Below are 18422 nucleotides of genomic sequence, written 5' to 3'. Positions count from 1 at the left end.
GTTAGGTTGGGTTAGGTTTGGTGAGTTAAGCGAGTTTCGTGTATATTTTTGCAATGTCGATTTCTTTGATTTCGGTGATGGTTAGGCTAGGTTGGGTTAGGTTTGGTGAGGTTTGCAAGTTTTGTGTTAATTTTTGCAATGTCGAATTCTTTGATTTCGGTGATGGTTAGGTTAGGTTGGGTTCGGTATGGTGAGGTAAGCGAGTTTTGTGTATATTTTTGCAATGTCGAATTCTTTGATTTCGGTGATGGTTAGGTTAGGTTGGCTTAGGTTTAGTGAGGGAAGCGAGTTTTGTGTATATTTTTGCAATGTCGAATTCTTTGATTTCGGTGATGGTTAGGTTAGATTGGGTTCGGTTTGGTGAGGCTAGCGAGTTTTGTGTATATTTTTGCATTGTCGAATTCTTTGATTTCGGTGATAGTTATGCTAGGTTGGGTAAGGTTTGGTGAGGTAAGCGAGTTTAATTTTAATTTTTGCAATGTCGAATTCTTTGATTTCGGTGATGGTTAGGTTATGTTGGGTTAGGTTTGGTGAGGTGAGCGAGTTTTGTATATATTTTTACAATGTCGAATTCTTTGATTTCGGTGACGGTTATGTTAGGTTGAGTAAGGTTTGGTGTAGTGAGCGAGTTTCGTGTATATTTTTGCAATGTCGAATTCCTTGATTTCGGTGACAGTAAGGCTAGGTTGGGTTAGGTCTTGTGAGGTTAGCAAGTTATGTGAAAATCTAAAAACCTCGAATTCTTTGATTTCGGTGACGGTTAGGTTGGGTTGGGTTAGGTTTGGTGAGGTAAGCGAGTTTTGTGTATATTTTTGCATTGTCGAATTCTTTGACTTCGGTGACGGTTAGGTTGGGTTGGGTTAGGTTTGGTGAGGATATCGAGTTCTGTGTAAATCTTAAAAACTCGAGTTCTTTGATTTCGTTGATCATTAAGTTAGGTTGGGTTAGGTTTGGTGAGTTAAGCGAGTTTTGTGTATATTTTTGCAATGTCGAATTCTTTGATTTCAGTGACAGTTAGGCTAGGTTGGGTTAGGTCTTGTGAGGTTAGCAAGTTATGTGAAAATCTAAAAATCTCAAATTCTTTGATTTCGGTGTCGGTTAGGTTGGGTTGGGTTAGGTTTAGTGAGGTTAGCGAGTTTTTTGTATATTTTTGCATTGTCGAATTCTTTGACTTCGGTGACGGTTAGGTTGGTTTGGGTTAGGTTTGGTGAGGTTAGCGAGATTTGTGTAAATCATACAATCTCGAATTCTTTGATTTCGGTGATGTTTAGGTTAGGTTGGATTAGGTTTGGTGAGTTTAGCGAGTTTCGTGTATATTTTAAAAACTCGAATTCTCTGATTTCGGTGATGGTTAGGTTAGGTTGGGTTAGTTTTGGTGAGGTAAGCGAGTTTTGTTTAAATTTTAAAATCTCGAATTCTTTGATTTCGGTGATGGTTAGGTTGGTTGGGTTAGGTTTGATGAGTTAAGCGAGTTTCGTGTATATTTTTGCAATGTCGAATTCTTTGATTTCGGTGACGGTTAGGTTTGGTTGGGTTAGGTTTGGTGGGGTTAGCGAGTTTTGTGTATATTTTTGCATTGTCGAATTCTTTGATTTCGGTGACGGTAAGGTTAGGTTGGGTTAGGTTTGGTGTGGTAAGCGAGTTTTGTGTATATTTTTGCAATGTCGAATTCTTTGATTTCGGTGATGGTTAGGCTAGGTTGGGTTAGGTTTGGTGAGGCTAGCGAGTTTTGTGTATATTTTTGCATTGTCGAATTCTTTGATTTCGGTGATGGTTAGGTTATGTTGGGTTAGGTTTGGTGAGTAACGCGAGATTCGTGTATATTTTTGCAATGTCGAATTCTTTGATTTCGGTGATGGTTAGGTTAGGTTGGGTTAGGTTTGGTGAGGATAGCGAGTTTTGTTTAAATTTTAAAATCTCGATTTTTTTGATTTCGGTGATGGTTAGGTTAGGTTGGGTTAGGTTTGGTGAGTTAAGCGAGTTTCGTGTATATTTTTGCAATGTCGATTTCTTTGATTTCGGTGATGGTTAGGTTAGGTTGGGTTCGGTATGGTGAGGTAAGCGAGTTTTGTGTATATTTTTGCAATGTCGAATTCTTTGATTTCGGTGATGGTTAGGTTAGGTTGGGTTAGGTTTGGTGAGGGAAGCGAGTTTTGTGTATATTTTTGCAATGTTGAATTCTTTTATTTCGGTGATAGTTAGGCTAGGTTGGGTTAGGTTTGGTGAGGTTTGCAAGTTTTGTGTTTATTTTTGCAATGTCGAATTCTTTGATTTCGGTGATGGTTAGGTTAGGTTGGGTTCGATATGGTGAGGTAAGCGAGTTTTGTGTATATTTTTGCAATGTCGAATTCTTTGATTTCGGTGATGGTTAGGTTAGGTTGGCTTAGGTTTAGTGAGGGAAGCGAGTTTTGTGTATATTTTTGCAATGTCGAATTCTTTGATTTCGGTGATGGTTAGGTTAGATTGGGTTAGGTTTGGTGAGGCTAGCGAGTTTTGTGTATATTTTTGCATTGTCGAATTCTTTGATTTCGGTTAAAGTTATGCTAGGTTGGGTAAGGTTTGGTGAGGTAAGCGAGTTTAATTTTAATTTTTGCAATGTCGAATTCTTTGATTTCGGTGATGTTTACGTTAGGTTGGGTTAGGTTAAATGAGGAAAGCGAGGTTTGTGTATATTTTTGCAATGTCGAATTCTTTGATTTCGGTGATGGTAAGGTTAGGTTGGGATAGGTTTGGTAAGGTTAGCGAGTTTTATGTATATTTTTGCAATGTCGAATTCTTTGATTTCGGTAAAAGTTAGGCTAGGTTGGGTTAGGTTTGGTGAGGTTAGCGAGTTTTGTGTATATTTTTGCATTGTCAAATTCTTTAATTTCGGTGATAGTTAGGCAAGGTTGGGTTAGGTTTGGTGAGGTAAGCGAGTTTTGTGTATATTTTTGCAATGTCGCATTCTTTGATTTCGAAGATGGTTAGGTTAGGTTGGGTTAGGTTTAGTGAGGGAAGCGAGTTTTGTGTATATTTTTGCAATGTCGAATTCTTTGATTTCGGTGATGGTTAGGTTAGATTGGGTTAGGTTTGGTGAGGCTAGCGAGTTTTGTGTATATTTTTGCATTGTCGAATTCTTTGATTTCGGTGATGGTTAGGTTATGTTGGGTTAGGTTTGGTGAGGTGAGCGAGTTTTGTATATATTTTTACAATGTCGAATTCTTTGATTTCGGTGACGGTTATGTTAGGTTGAGTAAGGTTTGGTGTAGTGAGCGAGTTTCGTGTATATTTTTGCAATGTCGAATTCCTTGATTTCGGTGACAGTAAGGCTAGGTTGGGTTAGGTCTTGTGAGGTTAGCAAGTTATGTGAAAATCTAAAAACCTCGAATTCTTTGATTTCGGTGACGGTTAGGTTGGGTTGGGTTAGGTTTGGTGAGGTAAGCGAGTTTTGTGTATATTTTTGCATTGTCGAATTCTTTGACTTCGGTGACGGTTAGGTTGGGTTGGGTTAGGTTTGGTGAGGATATCGAGTTCTGTGTAAATCTTAAAAACTCGAGTTCTTTGATTTCGTTGATCATTAAGTTAGGTTGGGTTAGGTTTGGTGAGTTAAGCGAGTTTTGTGTATATTTTTGCAATGTCGAATTCTTTGATTTCAGTGACAGTTAGGCTAGGTTGGGTTAGGTCTTGTGAGGTTAGCAAGTTATGTGAAAATCTAAAAATCTCAAATTCTTTGATTTCGGTGTCGGTTAGGTTTGGTTGGGTTAGGTTTAGTGAGGTTAGCGAGTTTTGTGTATATTTTTGCATTGTCGAATTCTTTGACTTCGGTGACGGTTAGGTTGGGTTGGGTTAGGTTTGGTGAGGTTAGCGAGATTTGTGTAAATCATACAATCTCGAATTCTTTGATTTTGGTGATGTTTAGGTTAGGTTGGATTAGGTTTGGTGAGTTTAGCGAGTTTCGTGTATATTTTAAAAACTCGAATTCTCTGATTTCGGTGATGGTTAGGTTAGGTTGGGTTAGTTTTGGTGAGGTAAGCGAGTTTTGTTTAAATTTTAAAATCTCGAATTCTTTGATTTCGGTGATGGTTAGGTTGGTTGGGTTAGGTTTGATGAGTTAAGCGAGTTTCGTGTATATTTTTGCAATGTCGAATTCTTTGATTTCGGTGACGGTTAGGTTTGGTTGGGTTAGGTTTGGTGGGGTTAGCGAGTTTTGTGTATATTTTTGCATTGTCGAATTCTTTGATTTCGGTGATGGTTAGGTTAGGTTGGGTTAGGTTTGGTGAGGATAGCGAGTTTTGTTTAAATTTTAAAATCTCGATTTTTTTGATTTCGGTGATGGTTAGGTTAGGTTGGGTTAGGTTTGGTGAGTTAAGCGAGTTTCGTGTATATTTTTGCAATGTCGATTTCTTTGATTTCGGTGATGGTTAGGTTAGGTTGGGTTCGGTATGGTGAGGTAAGCGAGTTTTGTGTATATTTTTGCAATGTCGAATTCTTTGATTTCGGTGATGGTTAGGTTAGGTTGGGTTAGGTTTGGTGAGGGAAGCGAGTTTTGTGTATATTTTTGCAATGTTGAATTCTTTTATTTCGGTGATAGTTAGGCTAGGTTGGGTTAGGTTTGGTGAGGTTTGCAAGTTTTGTGTTTATTTTTGCAATGTCGAATTCTTTGATTTCGGTGATGGTTAGGTTAGGTTGGGTTCGATATGGTGAGGTAAGCGAGTTTTGTGTATATTTTTGCAATGTCGAATTCTTTGATTTCGGTGATGGTTAGGTTAGGTTGGCTTAGGTTTAGTGAGGGAAGCGAGTTTTGTGTATATTTTTGCAATGTCGAATTCTTTGATTTCGGTGATGGTTAGGTTAGATTGGGTTAGGTTTGGTGAGGCTAGCGAGTTTTGTGTATATTTTTGCATTGTCGAATTCTTTGATTTCGGTGATGGTTAGGTTATGTTGGGTTAGGTTTGGTGAGTAACGCGAGTTTCGTGTATATTTTTGCAATGTCGAATTCTTTGATTTCGGTGATGGTTAGGTAATGTTGGGTTAGGTTTGGTGAGGATAGCGAGTTTTGTTTAAATTTTAAAATCTCGATTTTTTTGATTTCGGTGATGGTTAGGTTAGGTTGGGTTAGGTTTGGTGAGTTAAGCGAGTTTCGTGTATATTTTTGCAATGTCGATTTCTTTGATTTCGAAGATAGTAAGGCTTGGTTCGGTTAGGTTTGGTGAGGTTAGCGAGTTTTGTGTATATTTTTGCATTGTTGAATTCTTTTATTTCGGTGATAGTTAGACTAGGTTGGGTTAGGTTTGGTGAGGTTTGCAAGTTTTGTGTTTATTTTTGCAATGTCGAATTCTTCGATTTCGGTGATGGTTGGGTTAGGTTGGGTTCGGTATGGTGAGGTAAGCGAGTTTTGTGTATATTTTTGCAATGTCGAATTCTTTGATTTCGGTGATGGTTAGGTTAGATTTGGTTAGGTTTGGTGAGGCTAGCGAGTTTTGTGTATATTTTTGCATTGTCGAATTCTTTGATTTCGGTGATAGTTATGCTAGGTTGGGTAAGGTTTGGTGAGGTTAGCGAGTTTAATTTTAATTTTTGCAATGTCGAATTCTTTGATTTCGGTGATGTTTACGTTAGGTTGGGTTAGGTTAAATGAGGAAAGCGAGGTTTGTGTATATTTTTGCAATGTCGAATTCTTTGATTTCGGTGATGGTAAGGTTAGGTTGGGATAGGTTTGGTAAGGTTAGCGAGTTTTATGTATATTTTTGCAATGTCGAATTCTTTGATTTCGGTAAAAGTTAGGCTAGGTTGGGTTAGGTTTGGTGAGGTTAGCGAGTTTTGTGTATATTTTTAAAATGTCGAATTCTTTGATTTCGGTTAGAGTAAGGCTAGGTTGGGTTAGGTTTTGTGAGGTTAGCGGGTTTTGGGTATATTTTTGCATTGTCGAATTCTTTGATTTCGGTGATAGTTAGGCTAGGTTAGGTTAGTTTTGGTGAGGTAAGCGAGTTTTGTTTAAATTTTAAAATCTCAAATTCTTTGATTTCGGTGATGGTTAGGTTATGTTTGGTTAGGTTTGGTGAGTTACGCGAGTTTCGTGTATATTTTTGCAATGTCGAATTCTTTGCTTTCGGTGATGGTTAGGTTAGGTTGGGTTAGGTTTAGTGAGGTAAGCGAGTTTTGTTTAAATTTTAAAATCTCGATTTTTTTGATTTCGGTGATGGTTAGGTTAGGTTGGGTTAGGTTTGGTGAGTTAAGCGAGTTTCGTGTATATTTTTGCAATATCGATTTCTTTGATTTCGGTGATAGTAAGGCTTGGTTCGGTTAGGTTTGGTGAGGTTAGCGAGTTTTGTGTATATTTTTGCATTGTTGAATTCTTTGATTTCGGTGACGGTTAGGTTGGGTTGGGTTAGGTTTGGTGAGGTTAGTGAGTTTTGTGTAAATCTTAAAAACTCGAGTTTTTTGATTTCGGTGATGGTTAAGTTAGGTTACGTTAGGTTTGGTGAGTTAAGCGAGTTTTATGTATATTTTTGCAATGTCGAATTCTTTGATTCCGGTGATGGTTAGGTTAGGTTGTGTTAGAATTGGTGAGGTTAGCGAATTTTTTGTATATTTTTGCAATGTCGAATTCTTTGATTTCGGTGATAGTTAGGCTAGGTTGGGTTAGGTTTGGTGAGGTTAGCGAGTTTTGTGAAAATCTTACAATCTCGAATTCTTTGATTTCGGTGACGGTTAGGTTGGGTTGGGTTAGGTTTGGTGAGGTAAGCGAGTTTTGTGTATATTTTTGCATTGTCGAATTCTTTGACTTCGGTGACGGTTAGGTTGGGTTGGGTTAGGTTTCGTGAGGTAAGCGAGATTTGTGTTAATCTTAAAAACTCGAATTCTTTGATTTCGGTGTTGGATAGGTTAGATTGGGTTGGGTATGGTGAGGTAAGCGAGTTTTGTGTATATTTTTGCAATGTCAAATTCTTTGACTTCGGTGACGGTTAGGTTGGGTTGGGTTAGGTTTGGTGAGGTTTGCAAGTTTTGTGTTTATTTTTGCAATGTCGAATTCTTTGATTTCGGTGATGGTTAGGTTAGGTTGGGTTCGATATGGTGAGGTAAGCGAGTTTTGTGTATATTTTTGCAATGTCGAATTCTTTGATTTCGGTGATGGTTAGGTTAGGTTGGCTTAGGTTTAGTGAGGGAAGCGAGTTTTGTGTATATTTTTGCAATGTCGAATTCTTTGATTTCGGTGATGGTTAGGTTAGATTGGGTTAGGTTTGGTGAGGCTAGCGAGTTTTGTGTATATTTTTGCATTGTCGAATTCTTTGATTTCGGTGATGGTTAGGTTATGTTGGGTTAGGTTTGGTGAGTAACGCGAGTTTCGTGTATATTTTTGCAATGTCGAATTCTTTGATTTCGGTGATGGTTAGGTAATGTTGGGTTAGGTTTGGTGAGGATAGCGAGTTTTGTTTAAATTTTAAAATCTCGATTTTTTTGATTTCGGTGATGGTTAGGTTAGGTTGGGTTAGGTTTGGTGAGTTAAGCGAGTTTCGTGTATATTTTTGCAATGTCGATTTCTTTGATTTCGAAGATAGTAAGGCTTGGTTCGGTTAGGTTTGGTGAGGTTAGCGAGTTTTGTGTATATTTTTGCATTGTTGAATTCTTTTATTTCGGTGATAGTTAGACTAGGTTGGGTTAGGTTTGGTGAGGTTTGCAAGTTTTGTGTTTATTTTTGCAATGTCGAATTCTTCGATTTCGGTGATGGTTGGGTTAGGTTGGGTTCGGTATGGTGAGGTAAGCGAGTTTTGTGTATATTTTTGCAATGTCGAATTCTTTGATTTCGGTGATGGTTAGGTTAGATTTGGTTAGGTTTGGTGAGGCTAGCGAGTTTTGTGTATATTTTTGCATTGTCGAATTCTTTGATTTCGGTGATAGTTATGCTAGGTTGGGTAAGGTTTGGTGAGGTTAGCGAGTTTAATTTTAATTTTTGCAATGTCGAATTCTTTGATTTCGGTGATGTTTACGTTAGGTTGGGTTAGGTTAAATGAGGAAAGCGAGGTTTGTGTATATTTTTGCAATGTCGAATTCTTTGATTTCGGTGATGGTAAGGTTAGGTTGGGATAGGTTTGGTAAGGTTAGCGAGTTTTATGTATATTTTTGCAATGTCGAATTCTTTGATTTCGGTAAAAGTTAGGCTAGGTTGGGTTAGGTTTGGTGAGGTTAGCGAGTTTTGTGTATATTTTTAAAATGTCGAATTCTTTGATTTCGGTTAGAGTAAGGCTAGGTTGGGTTAGGTTTTGTGAGGTTAGCGGGTTTTGGGTATATTTTTGCATTGTCGAATTCTTTGATTTCGGTGATAGTTAGGCTAGGTTAGGTTAGTTTTGGTGAGGTAAGCGAGTTTTGTTTAAATTTTAAAATCTCAAATTCTTTGATTTCGGTGATGGTTAGGTTATGTTTGGTTAGGTTTGGTGAGTTACGCGAGTTTCGTGTATATTTTTGCAATGTCGAATTCTTTGCTTTCGGTGATGGTTAGGTTAGGTTGGGTTAGGTTTAGTGAGGTAAGCGAGTTTTGTTTAAATTTTAAAATCTCGATTTTTTTGATTTCGGTGATGGTTAGGTTAGGTTGGGTTAGGTTTGGTGAGTTAAGCGAGTTTCGTGTATATTTTTGCAATATCGATTTCTTTGATTTCGGTGATAGTAAGGCTTGGTTCGGTTAGGTTTGGTGAGGTTAGCGAGTTTTGTGTATATTTTTGCATTGTTGAATTCTTTGATTTCGGTGACGGTTAGGTTGGGTTGGGTTAGGTTTGGTGAGGTTAGTGAGTTTTGTGTAAATCTTAAAAACTCGAGTTTTTTGATTTCGGTGATGGTTAAGTTAGGTTACGTTAGGTTTGGTGAGTTAAGCGAGTTTTATGTATATTTTTGCAATGTCGAATTCTTTGATTCCGGTGATGGTTAGGTTAGGTTGTGTTAGAATTGGTGAGGTTAGCGAATTTTTTGTATATTTTTGCAATGTCGAATTCTTTGATTTCGGTGATAGTTAGGCTAGGTTGGGTTAGGTTTGGTGAGGTTAGCGAGTTTTGTGAAAATCTTACAATCTCGAATTCTTTGATTTCGGTGACGGTTAGGTTGGGTTGGGTTAGGTTTGGTGAGGTAAGCGAGTTTTGTGTATATTTTTGCATTGTCGAATTCTTTGACTTCGGTGACGGTTAGGTTGGGTTGGGTTAGGTTTCGTGAGGTAAGCGAGATTTGTGTTAATCTTAAAAACTCGAATTCTTTGATTTCGGTGTTGGATAGGTTAGATTGGGTTGGGTATGGTGAGGTAAGCGAGTTTTGTGTATATTTTTGCAATGTCAAATTCTTTGACTTCGGTGACGGTTAGGTTGGGTTGGGTTAGGTTTGGTGAGGTTAGCGAGATTTGTGTAAATCATACAATCTCGAATTCTTTGATTTCGGTGATGGTTAGGTTAAGCTGGGTTAGGTTTGGTGAGGTAAGCGGGTTTTGGGTAAATTTTTGCAATGTCGAATTCTTTGATTTCGGTGATGGAAAGGTAAGGTTGGGTTAGGTTTGGTGAGGTGAGTGGGTTTTGTGTATATTTTTGCATTGTAGATGTCTTTGATTTCGGTGATAGTTTGGCTAGGTTGGGTTAGGTTTGGTGAGGTAAGCGAGATTTGTGTAAATCATACAATCTCGAATTCTTTGATTTCGGTGATGGTTAGGTTAAGCTGGGTTAGGTTTGGTGAGGTAAGCGGGTTTTGGGTATATTTTTGCATTGTCGAATTCTTTGATTTCGGTGATGGTAAGGTTAGGTTGGGTTAGGTTTGGTGAGGTAAGCGAGTTTTGTTTAAATTTTGAAATCTCGAATTCTTTGATTTCGGTGATGGTTAGGTTAGAATGGGTAAGGTTTGGTGAGGTAAGCGGGTTTTGGGTAAATTTTTGCATTGTTGAATTCTTTGATTTCGGTGATGGTAAGGTCAGGTTGGGTTAGGTTTGGTGAGGTAAGCGAATTTCGTGTAAATTTTTGCAATGTCGAATTCTTTGATTTCGGTGACGGTTATGTTGGGTTGAGTAAGGTTTGGTGTAGTGAGCGAGTTTCGTGTATATTTTTGCAATGTCGAATTCTTTGATTTCGGTGATGGTTAGGTTAGGTTGGGTTAGAATTGGTGAGGTTAGCGAATTTTTTGTATATTCTTGCAATGTCGAATTCTTTGATTCGGTGAAAGTTAGGCTAGGTTGGGTTAGGTTTTGTGAGGTAAGCGATTTATGTGAAATTCTAACAATCCCGAATTCTTTGATTTCGGTGACGGTTAGGTTGGGTTGAGTTAGGTTTGTTGAGAAGAGCGAGTTTCGTTTATATTTTTGCAATGTCGTATTCTTTGATTTCGGTGATAGTTAGGTTAGGTTGGGTTAGGTTTCGTGAAGTAAGCGAGTTTTGTGTATATTTTTGCATTGTCGAATTCTTTGATTTCGGTTAGAGTAAGGCTAGGTTGGAATAGGTTTTGTGAGGTTAGCAATTTTTGTGAAAATCTTACATTCTCGAATTCTTTGATTTTGGTGACGGTTAGCTTGGGTTGGGTTAGGTTTGGTAAGGTGAGCGAGTTTTGTGTATATTTTTGCAATGTCGAATTCTTTGATTTCGGTGAAAGTTAGGCTAGGTTGGGTTAGGTTTGCTGAGGTTAGCGAGTTTTGTGTATATTTTTGCACTGTCGAATTCTTTGATTTCGGTGAGGGTAAGTTTAGGTTGGGTTAGGTTGGGTGTGGTAAGCGAGTTTCGTGTATATTTTTGCAATGCCGAATTCTTTGATTTCGGTAATGTGTAGGTAAGGTTGGGTTAGGATTGGTGAGGTAAGCGAGATTTGTGTATATTTTTGCATTGTCGAATTCTTTGATTTCGGTGATAGTTAGGCTAGGTTGGGTAAGGTTTTGTGAGATAAGCAAGTTTTGTTAAAATCTTAAAATCTCGAATTCTTTGATTTCGGTGATGGTTAGGTTAGGTAAGGTTAGGTTTGGTGAGGTAAGCGGGTTTTGGGTATATTTTTGCATTGTCGAATTCTTTGATTTCGTTGATGGTAAGGTTAGGTTGGGTTAGGTTTGGTGAGGTAAGCGAGTTTTGTTTAAATTTTAAAATCTCGAATTCTTTGATTTCGGTGATGGTTAGGTTAGGTTAAGTTAGGTTTGGTGAGTAAAGCGAGTTTCGTGTATATTTTTGCAATGTCGAATTCTTTGATTTCGGTGATAGTAAGGCTAGGTTGGGTTAGGTTTGGTGAGGTAAGCGGGTTTTGGGTATATTTTTGCGATGTCGAATTCTTTTATTTCGGTGATGGAAATGTTAGGTTGGTATAAGTTTGGTGAGGTAAGCGAGTTTTGTTTAAATTTTAAAATCTCGAGTTCTTTGATTTCGGTGATAGTTAGGCTAGGTTGGGTTAGGTTTGGTGAGGTTAGCGAGTTTTGTGTTTATTTTTGCAATGTCGAATTCTTTGATTTCGGTGATGGTTAGGTTAGTTTGGGTTAGGTTTAGTGAGGTAAGCGAGTTTTGTGTATATTTTGGCAATGTCGAATTATTTGATTTCGGTGATGGATATGTTAGGTTGGGATAAGTTTGGTGAGGTAAGCGAGTTTTGTTTAAATTTTAAAATCTCGAATTCTTTGATTTCAGTGATGGTTAGGTAAGGTTGGGTTAGGTTTTGTGAGGTTAGCAAGTTTTGTGTATATTTTTGCATTGTCGAATTCTGTAATTTCGGTGATGGTTAGGTAAGGTTGGGTTAGGTTTAGTGAGGTAAGCGAGTTTTGTGTATATTTTTGCAATCTCGAATTCTTTGATTTCGGTGATGGTTAGGTTAGGTTGGGTTAGGTTTGGTGAAGTTAGCGAGTTTAATGTATATTTTTGCATTGTCGAATTATTTGATTTCGGTGATAGTTAGGCTTAATTGGGTTCCGTTTGGTGAGGTTAGCGAGTTTTGTGTATATTTTTGCAATGTCGAATTTTTTGATTTTGGTGATGGTTAGGTAAGGTTGGGTTAGGTTAAGTGAGGTAAGCGAGTTTTGTGTATATTTTTGCAATATCGAATTCTTTGATTTCGGTGACGGTTAGGTTGGGTTGGGTTAGGTTTGGTAAGGTTAGCGAGTTTTGTGTAAATCTTAAAAACTCGAGTTCTTTGATTTCGTTGATCGTTAAGTTAGGTTGGGTTGGGTTTGGTGAGTTAAGCGAGTTTCGTGTATATTTTTGCAATGTCGAATTCTTTGATTTCGGTGATGTTTACGTTAGGTTGGGTTAGGTTAAATGAGGTAAGCGAGGTTTCTGTATATTTTTGCAATGTCGAATTCTTTGATTTCGGTGATAATAAGGCTTGGTTCGGTTAGGTTTGGTGAGGTTAGCGAGTTTTGTGTATCTTTTTGCATTGTCGAATTCTTTAATTTCGGTGATAGTTAGGCTAGGTTGGGTTAGGTTTGGTGAGGTTAGCGAGTTTTGTGTTTATTTTTGCAATGTCGAATTCTTTGATTTCGGTGATGGTTAGGTTAGGTTGGGTTAGGTTAGGTTAGGTTAGGTAAGGTTAGGTTAGGTTTGGTGAGGTAAGCGGGTTTTGGGTATATTTTTGCAATGTCGAATTCTTTGATTTCGGTGATGGTTAGGTTGGGTTGGGTTAGGTTTGGTGAGGTTAGCGACTTTTGTGTATATTTTTGCATTGTCGAATTCTTTGACTTCGGTGATAGTTAGGCTTGGATGGGTTAGGTTTGGTGAGGTAAGCGAGTTTTGTGTATATTTTTGCATTGTCGAATTCTTTGATTTCGGTGATGGTTAGGTTAGGTTCGGTTAGGTTAGGTTAGGTTAGGTGAGGTTAGGTTAGGTTAGGTTTGGTGAGGTAAGCGGGTTTTGGGTATATTTTTGCATTGTCGAATTCTTTGATTTCGGTGATGGTAAGGTTAGGTTGGGTTAGGTTTAGTGAGGTAAGCGAGTTTTTTGTATATTTTTGCAATCTCGAATTCTTTGATTTCGGTGATGGTTAGGTTAGGTTGGGTTAGTTTTGGTGAGGTAAGCGAGCTTTGTTTAAATTTTAAAATCTCGAATTCTTTGATTTCAGTGATGGTCAGGTTAGGTTGGGTTAGGTTTAGTGAGTTAAGCGAGTTTCGTGTAAATTTTTGCAATGTCGAATTCTTTGATTTCGGTGATGGTTAGGTTAGGTTGGGTTAGGTTTGGTGAGGTAAGCGGGTTTTGGGTATATTTTTAAAATGTCGAATTCTTTGATTTTGGTTAGAGTAAGGCTAGGTTGGGTTAGGTTTTGTGAGGTAAGCGGGTTTTGGGTATATTTTTGCATTGTCGAATTCTTTGATTTCGGTGATAGTAAGGCTAGGTTAGGTTAGTTTTGGTGAGGTAAGCGAGTTTTGTTCAAATTGTAAAATCTCAAATTCTTTGATTTCGGTGATGGTTAGGTTATGTTGGGTTAGGTTTGGTGAGTTACGCGAGTTTCGTGTATATTTTTGCAATGTCGAATTCTTTGATTTCGGTGATGGTTAGGTTGGGTTGGGTTAGGTTTGGTGAGGTAAGCGAGTTTTGTTTAAATTTTAAAATCTCGATTTTTTTGATTTCGGTGATGGTTAGGTTAGGTTGGGTTAGGCTTGGTGAGTTAAGCGAGTTTCGTGTATATTTTTGCAATGTCGATTTCTTTGATTTCGGTGATAGTAAGGCTTGGTTCGGTTAGGTTTGGTGAGGTTAGCGAGTTTTGTGTATCTTTTTGCATTGTCGAATTCTTTGACTTCGGTGACGGTTAGGTTGGGTTGGGTTAGGTTTGGTGAGGTAAGCGAGATTTGTGTTAATCTTAAAAACTCGAATTCTTTGATTTCGGTGTTGGATAGGTTAGGTTGGGTTGGGTATGGTGAGGTAAGCAAGTTTTGTGTATATTTTTGCAATGTCAAATTCTTTGACTTCGGTGACGGTTAGGTTGGGTTGGGTTAGGTTTGGTGAGGTTAGCGAGTTTTGTGTTTATTTTTGCAATGTCGAATTCCTTGATTTCGGTGATGGTAAGGTTAGGTTGGGTTAGGTTTAGTGAGGTAAGCGAGTTTTGTGTATATTTTTGCAATGTCGAATTCTTTGATTTCGGTGATGGTAAGGTTAGGTTGGGTTAGGTTTAGTAAGGTAAGCGAGTTTTTTGTATATTTTTGCAATCTCGAATTCTTTGATTTCGGTGATGGTTAGGTTAGGTTGGGTTAGGTTAAGTGAGGTATGCGAGTTTTGTGTATATTTTTGCAATGTCGAATTCTTTGATTTCTGTGACGGTTAGGTTGGGTTGGGTTTGGTTTGGTGAGGTAAGCGAGTTTTGTGTATATTTTTGCAGTGTCGAATTCTTTGACTTCGGTGACGGTTAGGTTGGGTTGGGTTAGGTTTGGTAAGGTTAGCGAGTTTTGTGTAAATCTTAAAAACTTGAGTTCTTTGATTTCGGTGATGTTTAGGTTAGGTTGGATTAGGTTTGGTGAGGTTAGCGAGTTTCGTGTATATTTTAAAAACTCGAATTCTCTGATTTCGGTGATGGTTAGGTTAGGTTGGGTTAGTTTTGGTGAGGTAAGCAAGTTTTGTTTAAATTTTAAAATCTCGAATTCTTTGATTTTGGTGATGGTTAGGTTGGTTGGGTTAGGTTTGATGAGTTAAGCGAGTTTCGTGTATATTTTTGCAATGTCGAATTCTTTGATTTCGGTGACGGTTAGGTTTGGTTGGGTTAGGTTTGGTGGGGTTAGCGAGTTTTGTGTATATTTTTGCAATATCGAATTCTCTGATTTCAGTGATGGTTATGTTAGGTTGGGATAGGTTTGGTAAGGTTAGCAAGTTTTGTGTATATTTTTGCATTGTCGAATTCTTTGATTTCGGTGACGGTAAGGTTAGGTTGGGTTAGGTTTGGTGTGGTAAGCGAGTTTCGTGTATATTTTTGCAATGTCGAATTCTTTGATTTCGGTGATGGTTAGGCTAGGTTGGGTTAGGTTTGGTGAGGTAAGCGAGTTTTGTGTATATTTTTGCAATGTCGCATTCTTTGATTTCGAAGATGGTTAGGTTAGGTTGGGTTAGGTTTAGTGAGGGAAGCAAGTTTTGTGTATATTTTTGCAATGTCGAATTCTTTGATTTCGGTGATGGTTAGGTTAGATTGGGTTAGGTTTGGTGAGGCTAGCAAGTTTTGTGTATATTTTTGCATTGTCGAATTCTTTGATTTCGGTGATGGTTAGGTTATGTTGGGTTAGGTTTGGTGAGTAACGCGAGATTCGTGTATATTTTTGCAATGTCGAATTCTTTGATTTCGGTGATGGTTAGGTTAGGTTGGGTTAGGTTTGGTGAGGATAGCGAGTTTTGTTTAAATTTTAAAATCTCGATTTTTTTGATTTCGGTGATGGTTAGGTTAGGTTGGGTTAGGTTTGGTGAGTTAAGCGAGTTTCGTGTATATTTTTGCAATGTCGATTTCTTTGATTTCGGTGATGGTTAGGTTAGGTTGGGTTCGGTATGGTGAGGTAAGCGAGTTTTGTGTATATTTTTGCAATGTCGAATTCTTTGATTTCGGTGATGGTTAGGTTAGGTTGGGTTAGGTTTGGTGAGGGAAGCGAGTTTTGTGTATATTTTTGCAATGTTGAATTCTTTTATTTCGGTGATAGTTAGGCTAGGTTGGGTTAGGTTTGGTGAGGTTTGCAAGTTTTGTGTTTATTTTTGCAATGTCGAATTCTTTGATTTCGGTGATGGTTAGGTTAGGTTGGGTTCGGTATGGTGAGGTAAGCGAGTTTTGTGTATATTTTTGCAATGTCGAATTCTTTGATTTCGGTGATGGTTAGGTTAGGTTGGCTTAGGTTTAGTGAGGGAAGCGAGTTTTGTGTATATTTTTGCAATGTCGAATTCTTTGATTTCGGTGATGGTTAGGTTAGATTGGGTTAGGTTTGGTGAGGCTAGCGAGTTTTGTGTATATTTTTGCATTGTCGAATTCTTTGATTTCGGTGATAGTTATGCTAGGTTGGGTAAGGTTTGGTGAGGTAAGCGAGTTTAATTTTAATTTTTGCAATGTCGAATTCTTTGATTTCGGTGAAGTTTACGTTAGGTTGGGTTAGGTTAAATGAGGAAAGCGAGGTTTGTGTATATTTTTGCAATGTCGAATTCTTTGATTTCGGTGATGGTAAGGTTAGGTTGGGATAGGTTTGGTAAGGTTAGCGAGTTTTATGTATATTTTTGCAATGTCGAATTCTTTGATTTCGGTAAAAGTTAGGCTAGGTTGGGTTAGGTTTGGTGAGGTTAGCGAGTTTTGTGTATATTTTTAAAATGTTGAATTCTTTGATTTCGGTTAGAGTAAGGCTAGGTTGGGTTAGGTTTTGTGAGGTTAGCGGGTTTTGGGTATATTTTTGCATTGTCGAATTCTTTGATTTCGGTGAAAGTTAGGCTAGGTTAGGTTAGTTTTGGTGAGGTAAGCGAGTTTTGTTTAAATTTTAAAATCTCAAATTCTTTGATTTTGGTGATGGTTAGGTTATGTTAGGGTAGGTTTAGTGAGTTACGCGAGTTTCGTGTATATTTTTGCAATGTCGAATTCTTTGATTTCGGTGATGGTTAGGTTAGGTTGGGTTAGGTTTGGTGAGGTAAGCGAGTTTTGTTTAAATTTTAAAATCTCGATTTTTTTGATTACGGTGATGGTTAGGTTAGGTTGGGTTAGGTTTGGTGAGTAAAGCGAGTTTCGTGTATATTTTTGCAATGTCGATTTCTTTGATTTCGGTGATAGTAAGGCTTGGTTCGGTTAGGTTTGGTGAGGTTAGCGAGTTTTGTGTATATTTTTTCATTGTTGAATTCTTTGATTTCGGTGACGGTTAGGTTGGGTTGGGTTAGGTTTGGTGAGGTTAGTGAGTTTTGTGTTAATCTTAAAAACTCGAGTTTTTTGATTTCGGTGATGGTTAAGTTAAGTTACGTTAGGTTTGGTGAGTTAAGCGAGTTTTATGTATATTTTTGCAATGTCGAATTCTTTGATTTCGGTGATGGTTAGGTTAGGTTGTGTTAGAATTGGTGAGGTTAGCGAATTTTTTGTATATTTTTGCAATGTCGAATTCTTTGATTTCGGTGATAGTTAGGCTAGGTTGGGTTAGGTTTGGTGAGGTAAGCGAGTCATGTGAAAATCTGAAAATCTCGAATTCTTTGATTTCGGTGTCGGTTAGGTTAGGTTGGGTTAGGTTTGGTGAAGTTAGCGGGTTTTGGGTATATTTTTGCATTGTCGAATTCTTTGATTTCGGTGAAAGTTAGGCTAGGTTAGGTTAGGTTTGGTGAGGTAAGCGAGTTTTGTTTAAATTTTAAAATCTCGATTTTTTTGATTACGGTGATGGTTAGGTTAGGTTGGGTTAGGTTTGGTGAGTAAAGCGAGTTTCGTGTATATTTTTGCAATGTCGATTTCTTTGATTTCGGTGATAGTAAGGCTTGGTTCGGTTAGGTTTGGTGAGGTTAGCGAGTTTTGTGTATATTTTTTCATTGTTGAATTCTTTGATTTCGGTGACGGTTAGGTTGGGTTGGGTTAGGTTTGGTGAGGTTAGTGAGTTTTGTGTAAATCTTAAAAACTCGAGTTTTTTGATTTCGGTGATGGTTAAGTTAAGTTACGTTAGGTTTGGTGAGTTAAGCGAGTTTTATGTATATTTTTGCAATGTCGAATTCTTTGATTTCGGTGATGGTTAGGTTAGGTTGTGTTAGAATTGGTGAGGTTAGCGAATTTTTTGTATATTTTTGCAATGTCGAATTCTTTGATTTCGGTGATAGTTAGGCTAGGTTGGGTTAGGTTTGGTGAGGTTAGCGAGTCATGTGAAAATCTGAAAATCTCGAATTCTTTGATTTCGGTGTCGGTAAGGTTGGGTTTAGTAAGGTTTGGTGAAGTGAGCGAGTTTCGTGTATATTTTTGCAATGTCGAATTCTTTGATTTCGGTGATGGTATGGTAAGTTTGGGTTAGGTTTGGTGAGGTAAGTGGGTTTTGTGTATATTTTTGCGATGTCGAATTCTTTGATTTCGGTGATAGTAAGGCTAGGTTGGGTTAGGTTTGGTAAGGTAAGCGAGTTTTGTGTATATTTTTGCATTGTCGAATTCTTTGATTTCAGTGTAGGTTAGGTTAGGTTGGGTTAGGTTTGGTGAAGTAAGCGAGTTTTGTGTATATTTTTGCAATGTCGAATTCTTCGATTTCGGTGATAGTTTGGCTAGGTTGGGTTAGGTTTGGTGGGGTAAGCGAGTTTTGTGTATATTTTTGCAATGTCGAATTTTTTGATTTCGGTGATGGTTATGTTAGGTTGGGTTAGGTTTGGTGAGGTAAGCGAGTTTCGTGTAAATTTTTGCAATGTCGAATTCTTTGATTTCGGTGATGGAAAGGTAAGGTTGGGTTAGGTTTGGTGAGGTTAGCGAATTTTTTGTATATTTTTGCAATGTCGAATTCTTTGATTTCGGTGATAGTTAGGCTAGGTTGGGTTAGGTTTGGTGAGGTTAGCGAGTCATGTGAAAATCTGAAA

Source organism: Arctopsyche grandis, chromosome 7, assembly GCF_051622035.1.
Source record: "Arctopsyche grandis isolate Sample6627 chromosome 7, ASM5162203v2, whole genome shotgun sequence".
In the NCBI taxonomy this organism is placed as follows: Eukaryota; Metazoa; Arthropoda; class Insecta; order Trichoptera; family Hydropsychidae; genus Arctopsyche; species Arctopsyche grandis.
This window is presented reverse-complemented; position numbering follows the sequence as displayed.